Raw genomic sequence first — 10,357 nt, 5'->3', positions numbered from 1 at the left:
GTATTTATGTGTAAAATGAATTACTTATTAGCAATCACTTAGACATTATTTGCCATATCTAATAGGTTGAAGCACTGCTTTATCTTCTCCGAACACAGGAGCAGGGTGCGATATTGAATTACTTAGTAATACCTGTTTATATAAGCCGCATACTTCAGATAAGTATTTGGTGCAGGAAAAAGGTCATCATATTGAAATCAGATGTGGCTGCGCTCATAATTTCTTCCTGCACTTCTGTCCTGTTTTCCCCGAGATCTAGAAACACGCCTGTTTTTCCTCTTTTAGCTGACATGAGCCAGTAAAATTATTCAAGCATTTGAGATACTTTCACAGAAACATCAATGATTGCTTGACTTCACAGCAAATAAATCTAACCCAAGGCAAAGTTGTACAGTAGTGAGCTGATGCATCACTACTTCTCAGAGACACCCAATCCAAACTAACCTGCTGCTTCCAAGATAGCGCCGGCTTCTTCAAGGCATGTCAGTGATAGTCTTATAAGAATTTGGCATGCTCCAAATGTAAAATATAAAGTGTCAAATGAGAAAGGGTTCACCTCTGAGTCCTTGTTCCACACTGAATATTTTATACATTGCTTTAATTCTTATTCCAGTGAACTTTGAACTGAGATTTATACGATATTTTTGGTATTAACTACTTCTAATGCAGCTGTGGTTTCAGATACACTTTATGTAACAATAATAATAATAATAATAAAAAATATAATGTATGTAATAGATTAGTAGTGCAGAGAAGAGTTGTTATAATAGCAATAAGGGTAATAGTTTTGAAAACTAAAAGCACTATAATGGTTAAAGAAGTGCTCCCATTAAATTTCTATCCTCTTAATATATTGCATTCATCATATTATATAGTATGGTAATATACTTACAATTGCTCATTTTGCCTTTCTACCGAGTTAATTCTTCTCTTTTCCACTATGACATAACATGATTAAAAACAGACTAGCTGAATCCTTTTAAGCTCTGTGTAGAAACAGGAGATCAATTTTTCCTGCATGAGTCATGAGTCACTACAAAAGTCCCTGGCAGGGGAGGAGAGAGCAACTGAGTCAGGAGTTGAAGAGAGGAATGAATAATGCAGGGACAAGAGACTTCCTGTTTTTACACAGAGCAGAGAAAAGAGAAGAATTTACTGGGTATAAAGGCAAAACTAGCAATTGTAAGTGCAAAAAGAGGATAAAAACTTTGATGGGAGGGTTTCTTTAAAGTTGGCTGAGCCTTCCAATTTTGGTGACACCAGTTATCCATCTAATGTATATGTGGTTTCCAATGTTTCAGAGAAAGAGTTGAGGGAGCTAAGGGTCAGGAAATGTGAATTCACACACCTGATCCCTTTCTTTTCTGGGGCGTAAGGGGTGTTGGGCTGCAGCTTTGTCCTCTTTCCCAACAGAAACTAAATGTACTTGATCGAGCAGAGCATTAATGTATATAAGAGTTGGAAAATGCTGTTCATCTCATTTATATGGACACCTTCAAATGGGCATCCAGCTGTATAGGGCAATTGGTGGTTGACATTGGGTGGAAAAGTAAATGGGAGCAATTTATATACTTTACTCCAAGTGCAAAAATAAATTATACACAATATACTTTTTTCCCATTAGTCTAATTATGAAATGCTAAAATGATAAAACGTAAAATTTGGGGGGGATTTATTCAGCAGGTTTTTTTTGTTCTTCATTTTTTTTCCTTATAAAGCTAGATTGACTCCACTGTAAACCCTTTAAGGGATACAAGGGATTTTCATCCACCATTTGTTGACTTCTGAATAGTATAGTAAATCTACTAGATAATACACTTGACAGTCCCCACTGGCATATCATTTCAAGACTTTTTTCACTTTTCTGTAAAGTTGGAGACAACCCTGAGAGAACTGAACTAGTACCTAGTAGAAGAAATCAGCTGGAGGAAATACAAGTTTTATTTTTAATTAATTTTTATTAGAACCATTCAAATAAATGTTGAGCAATGTAAATGTCCAAAACTTTGCTTTATTGACAGCCTGATAACATCATAGAACATTTTTATAATTGTGATTCTTTGGTCCTTAAAAATAAAGAGAGTCAATATTAGTCTTTAGACCAAAGTTTGAGGCCAGGACATAATTTTTTTAGCAATACATTGAAGAGATACCAGAAAAGTAAACAGAGATAGTGAAAAAACCACGTTACAATACTGGGCAAAGGTACAGAACCTCTGTAAACAGGTAATCTGTCAATTCCAGTGGTTATAAATACTTTTATTATTATTTAAATGACCTGAAACCTTCTTGGGAGAATATAGAGCTTGGTGTGGGCTGATACAAGGAAGGGAACCAGATCATGACATAATCACCTGGGAATACAGGGATTGATAATCCGGTGTTAGGATTATAGAGTGGCCTCTTATGATTAACCTTTAGTTATAGCTCTTATTTTAATGGGGATGTAAATAAAGAAGTCAGTGCTGTAACCAAACTATTTCTCGATGCCCATCTAATTGAAGGTGGTAACCCTGTGTAAAATAAGGCAAGACAGGGAACATGGCATGATATCTCTAAAAGATACAAGATTTCTCTTCGAGATTCAACAGAATTTTACGTGATTTTTAAATTAAAAAAGATGCTTCTCATATAATTATTTTCCTTTAATGAAGATCTTGGTAATGGTCATTGTAGCATATTTACAAGCCAATTGATGCTGATGATTGCATATTTACAAGCCAATTGATGCTGATGGTAGCATATTTACAAGCCAATTGATGCTGATGGTCGCATATTTACAAGCCAATTGATGCTGATGATTGCATATTTACAAGCCAATTGATGCTGATGATAGCATATTTATAAGTCAATTGTTGCTCATGGTAGCATAATTATAAGCCAATTGATATGGTAGCATATTTACAAGCCAATTGACATGGTAGCATATTTACAAGACAATTGATGCTCATGGTATCAAATTTTGAAACTAATTGATTAGGCTAAGTTCACACTTGCGTTGTGCAGTCCGTTCAACACATCCGTTAAACGGACTGCACTAGCGCAAGTGCCGACGTTTGCACAGCGCTAGCGCAGATGGAGCATCTGCTAGCTCCATCTGCGCTAGCAGTGCGCTAGCAGTGACGGACCCGGAAACGCTGCAGCCCGCGTCTCGGGTCCGTCACTCAATGACGGCACATCGCTATCGCACGCCCATTGTGGGCGTGCGCTAGCGATGCGTCCGCCATTGAAAGTAATGGCGGCGATAACGGACTACGTTACACCGCGTTATGCCACAGTGTAACGTAGTCCATTAAACGGGTCACACTAACGCAGTGTGAACCCAGCCTTAGAGCTTAGTTATGTGTATGTTTGTGTGACCAGTTCAAATGACTATAATTAGGTTCAAATACATTTTTGAATTTACATTTCTTTCAACCTTTACTAATTAATTGTTGTAACACACACGACACCATAGATATTATAATATTTTTATTGTAAAAATATTTAAAGGGAATATGTCATGAGGTTTTTGCCTCCTGACCTGAGAGCAGCATAATGTAGATACAGACATCCCGATTCCAGGGAAAGGTCACTTTATATACTTTATTATACTTTTCCTCTGATTGTTCCACTCCTGGTTTTGGCAATGCAGACAGTAGGGGAAAAAGAAGAGAGGATCCTATAGACTTCTAAGAAGAAAGTAAAAAGCATCAGTCATTTTGCATTATTAGGTTTTTGTGGAGAGGCAAGTAAAATCCTCTCAGTATGAGAAATAATTCATCATTATTCTGAAGAAATCTTATACGCTGTTCTATTTTATTCTATTTTTTCTGTGTTTCTGACACAAAAAACTAATGACAATAGTGGCATCTGTACAAATGTGTCAGCACTGGGTATTCCAAAATGTCGCATTGTTATTGCTGTCGTACATTCCAACACATCCACCGATGAATGATCGCTGACAGTTTCCAGAATGGTTTACTATGTCTCTGTGGTTTAAGCCATTGATGTTGAGAAACTCATTGATCAGAAGTAAAAATATCTTTATTACCACAGAAGTGGAGGTTAATATACCGCAATGTTGTGTGCACATGTTACCTACAAAAGAGTAATTAGATATATTATAATTATATGCTATCATATACTGTACATATTATTAATGTCACCTTATATACCATCATTGTTTTTATTTCTAAAATCTCCAAACATCATTGATAATTTATTGTTAAAATGTAAGGTTTTTTTTCTCTCTCGGATTGTCCCAGATCTGACTAATGTTCTAATAATTTTTCTGTGACACTGATATTTAAATGGGTGTATACTGCTCAGAGCAGCATGATGTGGGGGGCGATGCCCAAATTCCATGGATGTATCATCACCTGGGCTGCTTGCTGTACTTTTGATAAAATCACTGTTTATCTGCTGCAGGTCTAGCAGTTCTGTGAATGCTGAGGTCTGTATAACCCCGCCCACATCACTGATTGGCAGCTTTCTTTGTATACTGTGCATAGGTAGAAAACTGCCAATCAGTGGTGGGGTTATACAGAGCTCATTAATATCAAGGACTGTAGTGTAGCAGGTTTACTAGTCCTGTAGTGATAATATCCTGCTAATAAAGCAGTGATTTTATCAAAACCACAGCAAGCAGCTCATTCCCTAATTACATTGTATAACAGGTATGGTATTTTTTCCCCTACTGCTGCAGCCTCTGCCCCTGACCTGAAACAAAGCATTAGTAAAAAAAATTAATACAAGATCTAGTATTAGTATGGCAGCCCAAGTCTTTAAATTTGTAGTTCTTCTAAGGAATCATATGTTGTCCAAGCATTCCCAACAAAATGTTTATCATCTTAATACTGTATATTGCAATTATCATATTATATAGGACTTTGATCTCACAATTGCTCATTTTGCCTTTCTACCCAGTTAATTCTTCTCTTTTCCATCAGGTCTATGACATCAACGTGATTAAAAACAGACCAGTTGAATCCTTCTAAGCTCTGTGTAGAAACCGGAAATCAATTTTCCCAGCATGACTCATAAGTCACTACAAAAGTCTCTGTCACGGAGAGGAGAGCAGCTTAGTCAGGAGTTGAAGAGGGGAATGATGAATGCAGGGATAAGAGACTTTCTATTTCTACATAGAGCAAAGAAAAGAGAAGAAGTAACTGGGTAGAAAGGCAAAATGAGCAATTGTAAGTACACAGCGCTATATAATATGATGACTGCAATATATTAAGAGCATAAAACTTTGGTGGGAGTGCTTCTTTAATGGTTATTATCCAAAACAATCCTCTTCATATGAATGCTTCTGGGAAAACAAAGCATTTCATGGCAGCCTCTGAAATGTGGTGTTAGGGAGTAAAGACGTTTTAGGCATTTCTTCATTTCTCTGCTTTAACGTGTCACAAAAGACACTCCTGCAACAAAATATTTATATAATTGTTTACCTTGGTTGCATTTATTAACTTCTAGACAACTAATAGCTAACCGATCATTCTATTGAAACGAAATCTGATTATTTCAGGAATCGTCATATTTTCGTAGTGAGACCACTTCTTTTGCCTTTCCTTTTTTTTTTATTCATTTGCCTTTCATAAGAGAACCGGTTTGGTTAAAATGTTTGGGTTTTCAAGGAAAGATACAAACTAATTTGTGTGAAAACATTTGTCATGAATTGTTACGTACATGATTAAATGCCCACTTCAAAGGCGTTGTGATAAAACGGCTCTAATCAGACTTCTTTCACAAATGCCCTGGGTGGATAACAGCAAAATAAACAAAGTTACTATTTTAGCAAATATTCCTGATAACCTATTAACCAAGGGGAACTGCTGAGTTATATCACATTGTAAACACAATGAATAAACAGGTTTATTCTATAGCAGGGAGCTGAGTGCCATGACCTGGGCTATAACAAATGATATTGAGCAATGGGTAAGGCCCCTTTTACACATCAGTTTTTTGCCATCAGTCACAATCTGTCGAATTTTGAAAAAAATGGATCCAGCGACTGATGCCACCAGATCCGTTTTTTTCTCATAGACTTGTATTAGTGACGGATTGCGATGGATGACCTCACGTTTCATCCGTCGTTCGCCGGATCGTCGAACATTGTTTGTCCGGCAGCCGGAGAAAATGTACAAAGTAACGTTTTTTGTGTACATCGAAAAAACAGAGAGCGAGTGATCCATCGCCGTCCGTCGTTTGCTAGAATGGAAGCCTATGGCACCGGAACCGTCAAATGACAGAATCCGGTGACAGATTCTGTTTTTTTTAACTAAGCATGCTCCGATCCAATTAGCCAGATCTGCTAGTCGGATCCATCCAAAAAACGGATTAGTCGCATCAGTTTTTCACAATCTGCGGCGGATCCATCGAGCCAACGGATTGTGACTGACAGCTAAAAACTGATGTGTGAAAGGGGCCTTAGTCTTCTCAGTGTATGGGGCCACATATCGTCCTATGTCTCTAAATATGTGAATCTGACTTTATATTTAAAGGCATAAAACCATAGTTGCAATGGCAAAGTCATGAGGTATTTGATCTTTTGTTTTCATATTTTGTTATGAAATATCAATTTAATTAAAATTCAGCGAATAGTTAATTACATGGAAAAATATTTGAAAACCAAATTGATTTGTGTTGTGAAATAAAGGCAAAAGAAACATTTTAACAAAATACACCATGCTTCCAATAATGAATATTCGGGTGCACATATTTAGTCTTTTCTGTGTTTTTCTTCTTATGCTGTAGGCAGTAATAACCAAATTGCAATTAAAATCATAGCATGTAAGCTTACCATTAAATCACATTGGCTGACCATCTAGTGTGTACGGGGGTTTCCAGTTTCTCACTGAAGGCAGGTGTCAAGGAAAAGAAGAAATTGGTTTAGCCTACACTAGCATTGCTACCGTAAAATGTATAGTGGTAATCCAAACATGCCATTATTATTATTTATTATTATAGGGCCATTTATTCCATGGTGCTTTACATGTGAGGAGGGGTATACATAATGAAAACAAGTACAGTAATCTTAATCAATACAAGTCAAGACTGGAACAGGAGGAAAGAGGACCCTGCCCGCGAAGGCTCACAATTGACAAGATCATTTCTTCATTACTCCTAGAGGTTCTCACTTAGTAATTAAGTAAGGTTGGGCAACACGGTGACTTTGGCACAGGTCATACGGGTAAAGATTGCTATGTGCCATTGCAATATAGTAGTACAATGCAGGTATATGGGGTCTCATTGCACCCCCTTGGGTATCAAGACCACGACAAGCAAGTTGCAAAAAATCTGACTGGGTCCAATTTTTTCCGATTCGCTTGTTGTAAAACTTTAAGGGCCAAAATGTGACTTGTGTCAAGGCCAAAGTAAGGATTTAAGATGAAAATTAATTTGTATGTCATACCAATGGACTAATGGTATGAGCGTCTTATGCACGATGATACAGTTAAGAGTGGCAGTCACTCCGGGTAGGCCACATTGAGTGAATTGGCCCAGCGCGATCGCCCCCTCTGCTTCCCTTGGTAGCTACGCCATTGATATACAGTTATTTATTGTTGAAATTATTGAGTGTTGCACAGAAAGTACCATCAAGGTTTTTTCATAATTCCAAATCATTTCTTTACATGGTTATGCCAATATGATTGCCTCTTCAATGTTAGGCCTTACCTTTCTCTTTCCATTCTTGGGTTTAGCAAGTGACCACTTGTAAAACTTTCTGGAGATTCCTGAGGTTTGTCATAAAAATAGAATAAATAAAACTTTAAAGAGCTTAAGCATTGGAAAAAAGCTTCTTAGTTTTACCATTAACAGTGGCATTCTATGCCTGGCATCAGCTCAGCCCCAGTTATTTCAATAGGGATGAAATGCAATACTGGATACTAGAGTTGAGCGACCTTGACCTTTTTAGAGTCGAGCCGGGTTTCGCGAAACCCGACTATCTCAAAAGTCGGGGCGAGTGAAATCGGCTGATTATGGCGAAAAGTCGGGATCGACCGAAACACGAAACCCAATGCAAGTCAATGGGGCAGCATAGTCGGCAGTGAGTGGGGGCCAGGAAAACACCTAGAGTGCCCATTTTAATGTCAAAACCATCCATTCTTCTTAATGAAGCTTGTCAAGCGTAATTTACCTTATAATAATTGGAAGGCATTTGAAATTGGGGGTCATTTGGCTAAAGTTGTGTGGGGTAGGGCTGGTTCAAGTAATTAGTGGGCCCAGGAAATCTGGACCACGTCACGGCAGTGGAGCAGGGAGAGGTAAGTATTTCAACTTTGCAAGTGCTGTGATCCTGAACAAGCAGGGGGGGCCCACTTGTTGGCATTGGCACTGGCACAGGGCCCCTCAAAGTACAGCGGTGTGTTTGCACGGCGGGGGCGCCTCCCACCGGCAGCAACACTTTTGCGTACTATGAGAGGCCCTGTGCCAGTGACGTCGCAAACTAGTATTCCTCCCCCACCTGATGAAGGAACCTGCACTTTCATCTGCACCTTCCTCTTTGTCCCCGTGTAAGGTGGTATGGTATGCGGGAAGAGCAACCTGACTTTCAGCAGGGTCACAATGTTGTTGTGTAGCGTGCACGGGGAATGTTGCGTTATGGGTCAATGTACCAGCAGACTCATCTATCACTGGCTGGGCAATGGGCAGGATGAGGAGGAAACACAGATATAGGCCCAAAGAATAAAGTTGGCTAAATGCAGTTCAAAATTGGTAACACAGGAATAACCAGGGGGCATTGCAGTGGAGGACAACTGGAATGAGAGGCTGACACAGAGAGTAGGGCCAAATCAGTAAGTAGTCGAAATGCAGTTCAAAATTGGCAACCGTAGTAAACAGGCGGCACAGCTTTGTTCAGTGGAGGTGAACAGCAAGGAGTGGCAGACACCGATAGTAGGCCCCAACCCAACTAGTAGGCCAAATGCAGTCTAACACTAACAACTACTTAACGAGAGCCTGAAAATGGAATTTCAGGACAGGAAACCAGGAGAACAGCAAGGAGTGGCAGACACCGATAGTAGGCCCCAAACCAACTAGTACGCCAAATGCAGTTGTTCCATTTAACCACAATTTAATGAGAGCCTGAAGATAGAAGCTCAGGAAAGGCAACCTGGGGAACACCTTGGAGTGTAACACACCATCTCTCTCCACCCCATACCCATTTTGTAGGCCTAATGCAGTGTACTTTTCTACAACTACTAAACGAGAGTCGGAAGACCGAAGCAATGGCAAGGAAACCTGGGGAACACCTTGGAGTGTAACACACCATCTCTCTCCACCCCATACCCAATTTGTAGGCCTAATGCAGTGTAGTTTCCAAGAACTACTAAACGAGAGCCGGAAGATCGAAGCTCAGGAAAGGCAACCTGGGGAACACCTTGGAGTGTAACACACCCTCTCTCTACACCCCATACCCAATTTGAAGGCCTAATGCAGTGTAGTTTCCAAGAACTACTAAACGAGAGCCGGAAGATCGAAGCTCAGGAAAGGCAACCTGGGGAACACCTTGGAGTGTAACACACCCTCTCTCTACACCCCATACCCAATTTGAAGGCCTAATGCAGCGTAGTTTCCAACAACTACTAAACGAGAGCTGGAAGATCGAAGCTCAGGAAAGGCAACCTGGGGAACACCTTGGAGTGTAACAAACCCTCTCTCTACACCCCATACCCAATTTGTAGGCCTAATGCAGCGTAGTTTCTGACAACTACTAAACGAGAGCATGAAGATCGAAGCTCAGGAAAGGCAACCTGGGGAACACCTTGGAGTGTAACACACCCTCTCTCTACACCCCATACCCAATTTGAAGGCCTAATGCAGTGTAGTTTCCAAGAACTACTAAACGAGAGCCGGAAGATCGAAGCTCAGGAAAGGCAACCTGGGGAACACCTTGGAGTGGAACACACCATCTCTCTACACCCCATACCCAATTTGAAGGCCTAATGCAGCGTAGTTTCCAACAACTACTAAACGAGAGCCGGAAGATCGAAGCTCAGGAAAGGCAACCTGGGGAACACCTTGGAGTGTAACACAACGTCTCTCTACACCACGGAAGGGCTGATTCTTAGGAAGGAAGGCTGTTGGAAATAAGCATTGCGCGTCCGAGGGTGATTATATTCTTATTAGGTATATACTCACCCTCGGACGCGCCCTGCTTCTTTATTTGGAATGAATGTTTATTTGCAATGTGGTGTTGACTTTCTCTATTATTTTGGTAATTAATGATTTTATTATTTTCATTGTTTTGCATCTTCTCGGCAATAATATAAAGAAGACGCGACAGGACAACACTCGGTGGATGCCATATCTGTGTTTTCAATTTAAAAAACCTTTCAGTTAAATACTTGCAGGATAAAGTAATTGTAGCTGG

General features: G+C 39.7%; 1 long non-coding RNA gene across 1 annotated transcript; it reads right to left on the bottom strand.

The window, feature by feature from the left end:
- Window positions 1-3,538: 3,538 nt before the first annotated feature.
- LOC138658244 (uncharacterized) lies at window positions 3,539-6,831 on the bottom strand. The gene is made up of 3 exons (XR_011317410.1): window positions 6,785-6,831; window positions 5,671-5,738; window positions 3,539-4,080 (listed from the first exon to the last, which is right to left on the bottom strand). It is a non-coding gene; the product is annotated as an uncharacterized lncRNA (long non-coding RNA).
- Window positions 6,832-10,357: the final 3,526 nt, after the last annotated feature.

Source organism: Ranitomeya imitator, chromosome 1 (genome assembly GCF_032444005.1).
Source record: "Ranitomeya imitator isolate aRanImi1 chromosome 1, aRanImi1.pri, whole genome shotgun sequence".
In the NCBI taxonomy this organism is placed as follows: Eukaryota; Metazoa; Chordata; class Amphibia; order Anura; family Dendrobatidae; genus Ranitomeya; species Ranitomeya imitator.
Note: the sequence above shows the minus strand (reverse complement) of the source record. Positions and strands in the feature narration are given on the sequence as shown.